We start from the raw sequence: 12,871 nt of genomic DNA on the forward strand, positions 1-12,871 counted from the left end.
CCCACACAAGGTTCAGTGCCCAAGGGATGCGTGGTCGGTGTACGCTTAGGAGTGTGCCGCGAAGAACGCTGGGTACGTCCACAGATCTTGATTGGCAGCTGTCCGGGGCTAGGAAGAGCCTTTGTGACCATAAGCCAAGGCCAGTAGTGTCTGTCACAGCACTGGTCTCTCATCAAGACTTGTCCCTTCCTGCAAGTTAGGCCTGTGGTCCTGCCACTTGGTCCGACTTTGCAGGGTGTTCAGGTACTCACGTTGCCATTTGTGCCAAAAAGTCCTGCAAGATGCTGCCACCTGTTTCCACTGTTGACGGAGGATCTCAGCTTTGCCGAAGTCTGCTGGAGGTGAAGATGGAGTTTCGGTCTTTTTTGTTAACAGCATTGAGGGGTGAGGATGAGCGGGCTCTCTGGGTCGTTGGGAACAGGCAGCAGAGGCCTTGCATTTATGATTGCGCACACCTCTGCCATGAGTGTGACAAGCACTTGTGCGTCAGAGAGAAAAACGCGCTGCAAACATGGTTCTAGGATGCGGCGTGCCCACCAATAAGCCGCTCCCAGGCGCCTCCCATGGGGAGGAATGTGGGGATGAAGATCCTGTGCACTGTTGGTCTTGCAGGTATCGCTGCTCTCTCGCATTTTCTTCCGTTCAATTCTTTTGATGCTCCAGTGAAATTTGTGCCTTGGTCAGAACCTGATTAACTTTGCAGGCCCTCTGATGGAGAAAAATCTCCTAAGAGCATTAATGAAACTGGATGCACTTAAAGTCTATTACTTCCTATGTGCACTGCACGAACAGTGGGCATGTGAACAATACAGCCCACCTTTTTGTTGTTTGGCCTGTCCACCCTGGTCCGACGGCAGATCACCTCCCATGGGCCCAAACACGTCCAGGGGCCGATGTAGTGAAAGGTGGGGCAATTTGAAGCCTGTCTGCAGGCAGATCTGCCATAAGCTGATGCTCCATTTTGCCGCGCGCATTCTTTACATGTGACACACCTGAATAGTGTGCTCCTTATGCCCTTCTTTCCTCCTACCAGCCATAGTCCAGCATCCCTGCCAGCTCCTTCAGGAAGTGTCTACCTTGATGTTTTCACCTGCTCGTGGTGGTGTCGCACGAGGAGAGTTGTTAGGTGATGCTGACCTGGGATGATGAGAGATTGGTCCGTTCATCTCTAAGCCAGACCGAGAGATACGTCCTCCAACACGGAGAAGTCCATCACTGTCATCACTGGACAAAGCTTTTTGATGCTGCTTTGCTTTGGTACGTCTGTCCTGTTTTGTATGTTGCAATTCATTAGCATATGTGTCCTGTTGCATGTTCATAATCAGGATTTTCCTTGCTTTTTCCAGGTTGTCTGGCGTGGCTGCCTTTTTGCAGATTGCCACCCTCTGCATGTGCTGTCACAGATGGTCTGCATAAAACACTGAGCAATGTGAATCAACATGGCAAGTGTTCTCAGGATATGGGTCCACTTTGAAAAACGTCGAAGCGCTTCATCCCCAGATGACATTGGAGGTTTGGGTGACTAGCACGTGACACTTTCGGCTTGATTTCAGGGTCAGACCCAGGGTCGAGGTCAAAATGTTGCTGAACATTGTATGGTGGCTTACTGGGCAAAAAACTGGACCAGTCAGCCATTTTGTGTCTTTTAAACGAGGCTGCGGGTACAGATCTGGAGCCGTGATCAGCTGGTGTGAGCTCTGATGGGACATATTTCCATTGTTGTGGTGATGTAGCTTGTCTGATGCGTTGCACTCTGTTTCTCACATAGACGTAGAATCTTCTCTGCTCATTGTTGACATAGCCTACACAACTTTACTGTCTGAGAAGAAAGACACAGAGTTCATTGCAAGTCCATTTACTTACGGGCAAACTCAGCTATGTTCCACGGCCAGGACTGCCGCGCAATTCAAGTCTGGGTATGGTTGTTTTTCTTGACAGGTGCTAGCTTTGATTTGCCGAGGACAATCCGCTTCAGAGTGCCATCTGTGCCGGTCACTTTCAGGTAAGCTACCGCAGCAATGGCTTTGGTCGATGCGTCTGCAAACACACAACTCTCTCGAGCTAGCTGCAGATGGATACAGGGATGTATAGCAGCGAGGAATTTGTAGGTCATGAAGGCATCTGGAGGGAACCTTTCCACTCAGCCACTCTGCTTTTCAGATTTTCCGTAAAGGTGAATCCCACTCTCCGTTTTCTATGGTCAGCTGTCTAGCAGTGATTCTTCCTTGTATTGGGACGGGTAGAGATAGCCGAAGGATTGAAGATGCTGTTAATGTGGACAGCACCTCTGCGTGTAACGTTTTGTCGTCCTCTTGCACCTGAAAGTGAATGTGTCTGTGAGAATGTTCCAGCTTATGCCTAAGCTGCGCTGTATGGGCACTTCGTCCGTCAAGAAATCCAGATCTTTGATGCTGTTTGCACGATCTTCCGGGGAGAATTTGCTCATGACAGCTGCACTGTTTGTTGTGATCTTATGCAGTCTGAGACCAGAGCGGGAGAGCATCTCTTGTGCTCGCTTGATGATGCTGATGGCCTCAGACTCGGTTGCGAAGGATTTCAAAGCATCATCGACGTAAAAGTCTCTTTCGATGAATGCCCGTACGTCTGAGCCGAATTCGGCTTCTCCTTCTGTTGCTGCTTTTCTGAGGCAGTAGATTGCTACAGCAGGGGATGGTGTGTTTCCAAAGACGTGGACACGCATTCGATAATCCACAACGTCATTGTCCCACTGATTGTCACGGAACCACAGAAACCTTAAGTAGTCTCTGTGCTCTTCGTTGACGACAAAGCAGTAGTACATATGCTGAATGTCTGCGGTTACTGCAATTTTTTCTTTTCTAAACCTGATGAGGACACCCAGCAGGTTGTTGTTTAGATCAGGCCCTTTCAGCAGGACATTGTTGAGTGATACTCCTTCATGCTGGGCGCTTGAATCGAACACAACGCGAATCTGTTCTGGCTTTTTGGGATGGTAGATGCCAAAAGATGGTAAGTACCAACATTCTTTTCTTTCTGGAAGGGCTGGTGCAATTTCAGCATGTCGACAGTCAATCATCTTTTGCATGAACTGCATGTAGTGTTGTTTCATCACAGGTTTCTTTTCTAACGTGTGGCATACTGACTTTAGGCGTTTCAGTGCATAGTCTCTGTTATTAGGCAGGCGTCTCCTGGGAGACCGGAACGGGAGCGGTGCAACCCAGCTCTGAGTATCGTCTTTGAAAACTTCATTGTCCATTATTTTCAGGAACTGATGCCTCGATGGATGGAGCAGGCTGGTGGTCGTTGTCGGTACAGGTGAAGTAGAGGAATCCGTGTCATCCTCGCAAAGTAGAGGAGCGGATGGACAGCAGCACGCTGAGGTGTGAGGAAACTGCGGACAGGGCAGCTTTTGTGAGGTCTTTCACACGCAGGTGGCTATAGCAGCGGAGGTAGCTGGGGCGACCGTTCTCTAAGATGTTTTTTTTTAGAGTGGTGACTGCTGAGGGGCGGTGTGCTGTCCAGAGGCGGACATCTCCAATCACACCCCACCCTGTCCAATTTCTGAGCAAACGGGCACTGCTGGGTCCATTTATTTGCTTACATCTTGTGGATTCTTAAAATGTTTCTTCTCTAGCAAAAGGAGTATTTCTCATTGGGATCTAAGGGGGGGATCTCACGGGCTATGCTTTTCAGTGGGGGTATGTAGAGCTGCATTGGGAGTGGGAATTTCTGACCTGTTATTTGGGAGCTCGTTGCACTCAATGAGGACTGGAAGAGGAATGCAGATCTTCTCATCGAATGACTCCAACATGTAGCCACACGCCCTCCTTCCAGTTGTCTCTATGCTGCCTGCACACGTTCTCAATGTGTATGGTGATGGAGTGCTCTTGTCGTTGAACAACTCAAAGAAGTCAGATCGGGCTAGAGACTTGTTGCTTTGTTCATCAATGATGGCATACACTTTGGTCACAGCTTCCCGTTGGCCGTGGGGGTACACGTTAACTAGGCAGATTTTTGAACAGGCTCTCGCACTCACCCCTTCACCGCATACTTCAGTGCACTTGGACGTGACGCTCTCCTCGTTCTCCCTGCTATCATCTGAAAGGTGTGCGGTCGGCTTTGCCTTCCATGGGGATGGACCAGGATGCAGGCTTCAACATGTTTGTCGCTTTGGCATTCTGCGCACGTTATGGCTGTGTGTCAGTTTTTTGCATTGGGCGTCGAAGCACACAGCGAAAGCAGATGAAGTTTTTCCTTAAGGTACTGTTTGCGTTCATTGAGTAACTTGTCTCTGAAGCTTCTGCACTGTACTAACGAGTGAGGCTTTGATGAATTGGGCAATGTTTGCTTGGATCGAAGCGTTGGCTTTTGGCTCACTTTTTTGGCTGGGGTCAGCAACTTGAGTTTTGTGAACTGCAACAGGCTGATGTGATGACTTGGGAAACCCTGTTCTTGTCTCTCTTGATGGGGTGTTGTAGGCAGAGTGATGGTAAAACTGGGATCATTTCTAGCTTTGGCTTGTGTGTGAATGAACTCTACAAATACACTGAATGGAGGGAAGGGAATTTGGCGCTCGCGTTTGATCTGTGAGCCGTAAAACATCCACTTTTCTTGCAGATTGTATGGTAACTTTTCAACAATTGGAGCTACTCCCCTAGCTGTGTCCAGATAAGCCAGTCCTGGAAGAAATCCATCTTGTTTTGCAGCATGCAGTTCTCGTAGGAGGTCGGCTAACTCACGCAGCTTTGTTGGTTCTTTGTTGGATATCTTTGGGAAGCCCTCCAGTCTTGTGAATAGCGCCCCTTCAATGGCTTCCGGAGTGCCATAACACTCTTCGAGGCGCTGCCAGATGTCCCTGAGGCCACTCTGTGGATCTCTGATGTGGGCTGCTCTTACCTCGTGCCTGTTCTGAAGACTCTTTGCCGAGCCTTTAATCAGGAGGTCAGTTTCTTCTGCTACCGTCAGTCCATGTTGTCTAGTGTTTGCAAAATGAGGCTTTCCACGCCCAGTAGTTCTCTGCTGCCTGTCGTCAACTTTGTCAGTCCAGTGGAACCAGCTGACTTCTTGCAATAAATCTGGCTAGATCTTGTTACAGCGCCGTGGTGTCGGTTTTGGTGGTGTGTGAGAGGTAAGCCACCGCTGGGCTTGGACCAGGAGAGGGTTGACCTGTTGCTCCCTGCCAAGCTTTGTTGCAGGTGTGCGTTGGTGTCTGATATGTTTTTGTGTGTAGCAAGTAACTGGGTGCGCTGGGAAGGGCTGTGTGATTTTCCAGCTTTACTTCTCGTTTTTCTGGGATATCACGTGCAGTGAAATACCGTTGGTTCCCCTCTGATCCCGGTTCCCCAAGGCTTTTGTCGTCTTCCAGTTCGGCTTGAAGTGCTGCTGCTTCGGCTATTGCAGCCTCCATTTCCTTTCTGCACTGCAGTGCTTCCAGTTCCGCTTCTAGCTTAGCTTTTTGAAGTTTAATTTCTAATTCTTTTTCTGCATAGGCAGCTCTGGTTCGGGCTGCTTGAGCTTTTGCTTTTGCTGTGGCTAACATCGTGCTTTTCTCCGAACTGCGGGTTGATCCACGTGCGGACGCACGGGTGGAGCCTGACATCGACACTTGAGATCTCACCTCCAGGTTTTGCAAGTCGGCTTCGGTTAACCCTGTGGGTAGCTGCGCATCTGGCTAAGGTTCCATGTCTTAAGGAGCAGGCGGTTGGCTCTCAAATTGTTCGCAGGTTGCTGAAAAGTCCGTCCTCTTGACGGGCGAGGGTCTGCCCTTTTACTGTACTGGCCTCACTAAGTGTAGCGCTACTCAGCTATCCAGCAAGCTTACAACCATCAGGCTAGGACGCACAAAGAACGTGGATGCAAGAGATCTTCATTCCTTTTCTCCTTTCCTTTATTTATGCTGTAAAACTGAACAAACATAAAACTACTTTTAGTCCATTTTGTCTCGTCGTAAATGCTACAAACACCTTGCTAGCAGCGCACATGCAACAAACACTGTTACTAGCCAAAACAACTGCTTATACATTTCATAAACCTTTGAATATGACTGTTGTACTTACGGGCATTGCCTTCGTGTAGGTGTAAAAAACATTAACAACTGCAAATAATAACTTGTCCGGAGACAGCAGAACAAACAATCTGTCGGTGACTACTCTTGTTGTCAGCACGGTAAACAGGAATATACCGTTCAAATTACCCAGCAGTCCATTCTCATACCTATACCGTCAGTAGATGGCGCTCTAGCATAACAAATTATTTGCACTCAAGAGGACGGACTTTTCAGCAACCTGCGAACAATTTGAGAGCCAACCGCCTGCTCCTTAAGACATGGAACCTTAGCCAGATGCGCAGCTACCCACAGGGTTAACCGAAAGGGCCGATTCTTGCCAAGACCCCCTGGAGGTGAGATCTCAAGTGTCGGTGTAGGCTCCACCGTGCGTCCTCCGCACGTGGATCACCCGCAGTTCGGAGAAAAGCACGTGTAGCCACAGCAAAAGCAAAAGCTCAAGCAGCGCAACCAGAGCTGCCTATGCAGAAAAAAGAATAGAATTAAACTTCAAAAAGACTAGCAGAAGAGCGGAAGGAAGCACTGCAGTGCAGAAAGAAATGGAGCTTCATGGGCTGCAAATAGCCACGAAGCTGTGCAGGTAAGGCACTCACGCCGACCTGAGGAAGCCGACAAAAGCGATGGGGACGCCGGCAATCAGCAGCGGGAATCCACGGTACCTTCTCATTCCATAGCACCGGGATATCCCAGGACAAAACACGAGAAGTAAAGCTGGAAAATCACACAGCCCTTCCCAGCGCACCCAGTTACTTGCTACACACAAAAACATATCAGACACCAACGCACACCTGCAACAAAGCTTGGCAGGGAGCAACAGGTCACACTCTTCCTGGTCCAAGCCCAGGCGGTGGCTTACCCTTTCCGAAAACATCCTGACTCTGAATCACCTGGAGAGTTTATGTCTCCTGCTAATTGGTTTCTTCCCCTCTTTGTACCAGTAAATTTGTATATTTGCTGTTCTGTAGATGGAAATGAAAAGTGACTTCTGTCAGGTGCTTTTGAAAGTCAACCCAGGGCCAAAAACAAATCTAACAATGTCCGCCTTCATGTGACAAAACGTGTGTGTTATCTGCAAAGATAAAGGTCAGAACCCTGTGTATCATGAATAACCGAGAAGAAAATAACACTACGGCATTATCAATAGTATACAGTATAGAGGTGGTTTTGTACAGATAGCGACTGCAAATTGTGAACTGCAATCTTGCACAAAAAGAGGTTTTTTCCCAAAGAAAATAAATCAAAGTTTACCTTGTATGTACTCTTAAAAAAAAGAAAAAAAAAGAAAAAAAGAATAGCTTCGAAACTTGGGAAATGTTTATTGAAGTAGCATATAGACTATATTTAATTCATGAACAACTACTTAAAATGTACGTTACTAAGAAAGTATAATTGAATTTAAACCAATACAGGTACTTTTGTGCAACAAGCGACTCTCATCAAGATGAATAAAAAAATAAGCATGTTAAAGATATGATCCTTAAAATTTCGTTTGGCAGTTTTGGCCCTAAAGACAATACAGTACACTTCCTGTCCGTGTCACAATAAAAGCATTACGTGTTTTGTCAGTTGAGGGCTTTTAATATGAAGCAGCACTCAAAGAAAATGTTGGGTTGGTACTGGCAGAAGCTTGTTTGGGTTTGATGTTCATGAACATATAGGATTATAATTTTAAATATAAAATATATTGTGGTCAATCTATTGGAAGCACTGGAATATCTTAAAACGTCATTCATGGTGTATAAGGAAAGACACTTTTCAACTGTTCAGGTTTACTTACAAATTAAACTTAGGTAAATATGCTTGCACCAATGACTTAAGCTTAACAGTCTATACTGACAAATGTGTTAAGCCTGAAATTTTAATTTGTCCATATTTAAATGGATACATCCTGACCAGAAAGCCATGGCACCCTGATTTTCATTTGAGAAAAGGGGATAAGCACAGGTCCCTAATTAGTCCAGGACTTGTTTCTTCCAGTTAGATGATATTATGTCAGACTTTTGATGATGTACTGTAGCAGGTGATGATTGGTGGTGTGTATGTGTCCATGCCCAGCAGCATGAAGTGCCTTTGGTGGTAACAGCAGTATACATTTCTAATCTGTTTCATGAAAGTCTGATAATTTGGTGTTGTAATGGTTATGGAAAGTATTTTAGTGATATAAAACATAAAAAGGTATCACATGTCCAGTTTTACGTCTGAGGGTTAGATTCCAAATTCCATATTAAAGGAGCGTACTTATATCTTCTACCTTTCATGTACTTTATACAACAATGAGAACCCGGATTGATGGACTATTAACCGTTTTTAGCACAACAATGTGTTCACAGAGATGGCGACACCAACAACAGGAGCTAAATTACCCACAATCCATCAGTGTTATCACACTCAAATCCCACAGTAGCCCAAATACACAGTACTATCATTCGCAAACATTACTATGAGTGAACAAACATTGCTTGTAATGATACAGTGGAGTAATGGTGTCCTTAGCAAAAGAACGATACACACTGTGTGTGTAGCCAAGTCTTTTAGTTCTTGGTTTGTGAGCTGTTCCAATGCATCCAGTGCTGTTAGGTATGTGAAAACATTGTGGTATTTACAAAGTGGGAATGGGATGTGAGAGCCATTTGAAGGCATTCCAGCCCTTAATTGTTATTGTTATCTAGTACAGCTACTTTTAATGACTGTATTGTGTTATTGTAGACAGTAAGCAGTGAACCATACTAAAGAATCTTAACTTGATCCCACATGATGTGTATGAGACAGATTCTTGTTTACTTTATTTATTTTCTTTATGACAGCTTTACATGTATGGGTGACAGATTCATGTCGAAAAATGCTTGCACCTATATTAGGTATTGTCTGGTGCCGCATTAATAAAAAATAACTTGGACTTTACTACTAAAGAAGACAAATTCTAATTGGGTTCTTCCACATGCCTTCTGTAAAAAACTGAAAAAAACTGAATAACAATACGGTGAACCAGAATCAACAATGTAAAATGGTATGCTGGATAACTGTCAAGATGTGGTGTCCAGAAATACCCGTAATTTGCAGAGAAAACACTGCAAATTTATTAGTGTTTAGGGAATTTACCATTATAACCGGACCTGAAATGAGCCGTCTTCGTTAAAACTAAGCCAGCTGTTAAATTTATGGTGTTTACAATGACTCATATTTTATAATAGGTAGTAGATTGTAAGATTGATGATACGCCTATCAGTCTTCTACCATTGGGCTGAAAAATATAAGATTTGCCATTGGTCTAAAACCACAATATTTTGACTGCTATTGTTCTAAAGACTCTGTGGGTGTCTCTCAGGGACAGACATCTGTCTAACAAAATGAATCTTTGGTGACTTATTCCGTCAGGGAAAACCCCTTTTCAAAATCCATGCCTCGCTTTTTGTAGTGGCTTGTTGTTGCTAGGCAGACTACATAGACCTTCACAGCAGAGCGTACTAATGGAACTTACAAGATAACCTAACACACAGCCTCAGAGGGGCATTTTGCAATAATGACCTTCTGTCTGGATTATCAACCACAGCTTACCAAAGACAGTCATCAGTGGCACAAAATGCAGAGGAAATGATTTATTACAAGCGGAGTAACTGCGCATCTGCCAAAAAAAATACTAGGAAACATGACTATCACCTCCAACATATCCTAGTTCATGGGCTACACTGTAAAATGGACTGTATGTAGGTACAAAATACAAATAAAAACAAAACGTAATGGAAATAAGTTTAAAAACTTTGTGGTTTAGAAAAGTGTGCATTAATCTTTTTTGTCTTTAAAGACTTTTTAATTTGACCTTATAAAATATGGACACGTCTTACTATTGGTTGGTAGACCACTCAGAAGCCCTGTATGAGAAGGACACAGGAAACCGGTGATAAATAATTAGCAAAAATGCCAAAATGTCTGTTAAACTTTACAGGGCTCATCTGTAGAGCTGTACGTTAAATGTCTGCTCCACAATAAGCACTATGTTGCCTAAAAGTATTCAAAAGGTAGTCCATTGCCAAAAACCCTGTCTCGTGCTGCAGTATGGTCTTGCTACACCACCTATCTTTCTTGGGATAGGGGAAAAAACACTCTGGCTTGTTTGTATTTCTTACACCAATCACAACCATCCTGGGCCAACGAAGCGAAGATGGTAGAGATAGCAAAAGGGGAGGAACATTACATGCAGATGTCAGGCTTTCTTCTAGCAATGTACATCGGTTGAGCCAGACTTTTAAAAAGATTCAAGTTCGAAACTGTTAGTTTCTGTCATCTTCTGTGTTGTTAGGTGTTTCTCCAAATGTGCAAGTTGGATATTTATCTTTTCTGACTACATGTGGAACGAAATCCTGTCTTTAATCAAATCCAAAATGGCCTTGAATCTTTTAGCTCCGGTGCATGTGTAGACACATCTGAATGTGCACTGAGGATTTTTGATAAGGATGCTTTATATAAGGTGACAATAACGTTTATTACAAATGTTGTGTATATCTTTGATATTCTAATGTTTACCTATTTTGCAAAGAAGAGAGTACATTTAGGAAAATCCAAGAGCTAGTAATGTGTGTCTATTGGTACTACACAGGGTCTGATCTTGTTTGTAACGTTTTCCCCTCATGGCTAAGTTGTAGATATTTTCTAGTTTGTAGAGACTTTGTCACATATGCTATAAGGTAAATAAAGGTCAGTTCTAAACTGTGTCCTTGGGTTTTGTGATCTGTGATCCAGATTAAAAATAATGTAACTGAGTTTGAACTCTGATCCACTGTTGACTGGAAGTGTTTGGTGTATATTGTAGTGAAATTAAATGAGGGAGATTATATTGTGTAAACTTTTACCACGTGACCAAATTCTACATGTTACTGTTACAACTGAGCTCATCTTCATGACAACTGAGGCAAAGTCCAATCCGCTGATTAATACGTGAATGCAACTAAAGGCACTTAAAAGAAGCCAAATTAAACGCTCTGCTGTCCTCGGGTCAAATTTGACCATTTTCCCAAGAGTTTCTAAATCAAAAATGTGTTTCTTTCCACAAATTGTCACAACAACAAATGTGGTGGTTCCGTCTATCGCTCCTCACAAGTATATAAATGATCATTTCCCTCAGTCAGAACTGTTTTAGACCGGCTTCAACTAGTGATCAACGATAAACCTGTGTGTTGTTATTGCCCCATTACAACTAACAGAACTGTGGACGTGGCTTCAACAGATGGCCCGTATGGTCGCCGTAAAGGATTTCTGAGAGGAGAGATCCACAAAAATACAGCAAGAGCAACCTCTTGCATGGTGTCTTATGGTATCTTTTTTTTATTCTCTTTATGTTTTTTACCTGGAGAAAGCAGTACGTCCCTCAGGTTCCAGACCCATGTCTAACAAAATGAAATCTTTGGTGAATCTTTCTGTCAGAAAAAAAAACTTTCAAACTTTCCTAACCTTTAACTTTTCAGAGTTGTTTGCGCAGACTAACTTCAGCAGAACAAAGTACTAACATCAACGTGTACATGATACCTAACACCAGCCTCAGAGGGGCGGATTTGCAATAATGACTCTCTGTCTAGACATTATCTATCACCTGCTTACCAGAGACTGTCATAATGTTGTCACATTATACGGTCTTCTGGTAAGCAGGTAATAGATAATACAGAAAATACAGAAAGAAAGGTGAAATAAGTTTCGTGTGGCAAAGCCTGGCTCCAAACACTACTGCAGGGTTATAGAACAGGGGTATCCAGTTTCAAGAATGTCAACAGAGCTGCACCTCTCATGACATTGCATAGAGATTCAAGATCTCTGGCGAGGGCTGGTATTGACAGTGGTCTTTCAATCCATGTGTCATTGCCCCATCTAAACCTAACAGAACTGTTGATGAGGCTTCAACATTGCCACAAAAATGCTGCAATAGCAGCCTCTAGTATCACTGTCTCTTAGTTTTCTCTTTTTGTTAATGCTTTTACCTAAGAAAGCAGTGTTACTCAGTGAATGTATCCTGAAGTTTAGTAGAATTCACTCTAAGATGTTTGCTTTTCTGGTCACACCTCGTAATTCCAAATGTGTGCAGAATTTGACTTGGTGACATGTTGTGTTACAAAATACACTATTGACGATGAACGAGTTGCTAATTGATCTGTGGCATTATATCATATTACTGAAAATATGTGACATTTTTGTGCAATATTCTTAACTGTCTTATACAGTTTGTTAAATACGCAATGTAATCCATTGTAACCACTAAGACTACCTAAATGCATCACTTGGTCAACTGAACATAATTATATGCATACTTTTGAAGTTTGCTGTTAAGCAAAAGAAATGCATTTTGTGAAATTGTTAAAATCAAATGAAAAAAGAGAGCTCCCAAGCAGGTGAATGTGACTACTGATGGTGTAGTTTCTTTAATACACAGAAGGGAGTCATAAAAAAGAATTCAACACCAGCTCATAGTATGATAAAATGATTTAAGAGACAGTTCATGCCACACATTTGTACAGATCAATCATAGGTTAATTTGCAGAAAGAATTACCTCAGTATATTGCAAGAAGATTGCTACACACACTAAGGATTTTCTACAGCAAAGACAATGATGAACTTGTTTTCGTACAGTACAGTAGATGTTGCTTTAGTCACTTGCATTGTGGTCACTTGTGTAAACATTGAAGTTCCGAACCTTTGACAACCAATCATAAGTCTGCAGCCGAACAGACGTTTAACCTCACACAAAATGAGATCAAAGATAAGAAAAACCCTATTATCTCACATCCCAAACGCAGCATGATAATCTTCTTTGTCCAGATCTAGGTATTTGTAATGCTCTGAAC

The sequence above is a fragment of the Etheostoma spectabile genome, unplaced genomic scaffold (assembly GCF_008692095.1).
Source record: "Etheostoma spectabile isolate EspeVRDwgs_2016 unplaced genomic scaffold, UIUC_Espe_1.0 scaffold456, whole genome shotgun sequence".
Classification (NCBI taxonomy): domain Eukaryota; kingdom Metazoa; phylum Chordata; class Actinopteri; order Perciformes; family Percidae; genus Etheostoma; species Etheostoma spectabile.